Raw genomic sequence first — 1,181 nt, 5'->3', positions numbered from 1 at the left:
TCTATTACTTAAATAATATTATATTATAAGTACCTACCAACATGTGGAAGAGTTTGTTAGTTTTTTTTTGTTTGTACGCCCACACCCCCCTATTACCCACTCTAAAAATCATATAAAAATATATTGTATATTTTTGTTACAACTTATAAAATATAATAACAAACTCAAAAGTAACTAAATAAAAACAATTCATTTTAACTACCTATTTATTTAAATAGTTCCATAATTTATCATAGGTTTGTTCTTTATTATCTTAAATAATAATATTTTAAAGGTAATTGATTAAATAATAATACAAAATATATAAATAATTATTAAATCTATGGTAAGAAAAATTATGATTTGATCACGTGCATTTTGATAAAAATGCAGAATGATGCAGCGTCCCGTGCGTGCCTCTTCAAAATGAAAGTAGGGGTACGCTAAAATTTCTGACAAATTAGTTGGGGTACTCCGTCCCCCTGCGTCCCCCCCCCAAGTCGAGCACTGGACCTCTATTTATCTGTACATGGCTCACTAAACGTGATTAGAATTTCAAAGTCTGTCTGCATTTCTACACTTGCATTTATTTGTTTTGCAAAGCTGCGTACAAATGCATCGTTAATATTAATTAATACTTTAATATAAGGTATATAATTATAATCATTATTATAATTGTTTTAAACAAAATATTCATTATATAATAAACTAGCTGATCCTGTGCACTTCGTTAGCCGTTGCCCGTTCAATGCCCCAACTCTATATGACTCAAACTTTGTTCAATTTTTTATTTAATAATCGGTGTAGATATGGTGTTCAAAACTTATCTTAACTTTTCCGTTGCCAGGAATAAAAATTCTGATTGGCAGCAGTATAGTATCAAGTAGGCGGTATATCGCGGATCCCGTGCAGTTTGTACGTTATAATAGTTAGTGTCTGATTTAACTCTAATGTATCCAGAGGTTATAGTGAGGAGGGGCGCAGGGGGACTCAGTTCCCTACCGTGGACGGCGGTTAAAAATCGTCCCCTTTAACAAATTAGGATTTTGTGCATTAGACATTATACATACAATTATGTATGGAACGCTTAAGACTACATTAAATGGAGACACTAGTCCCCACTGGAAATTTTTCCCACTTTAAGCTCTGAATGTATCAAATAGTTATACCAAAGGTTGTCGTTTTACTTAATTCCACGGTGG

This window comes from Acyrthosiphon pisum, chromosome A2 (genome assembly GCF_005508785.2).
Source record: "Acyrthosiphon pisum isolate AL4f chromosome A2, pea_aphid_22Mar2018_4r6ur, whole genome shotgun sequence".
NCBI classification, from domain to species: domain Eukaryota; kingdom Metazoa; phylum Arthropoda; class Insecta; order Hemiptera; family Aphididae; genus Acyrthosiphon; species Acyrthosiphon pisum.
The sequence above is the reverse complement of the archived record's forward strand: the minus strand, read 5'-3'. Positions refer to the sequence as shown.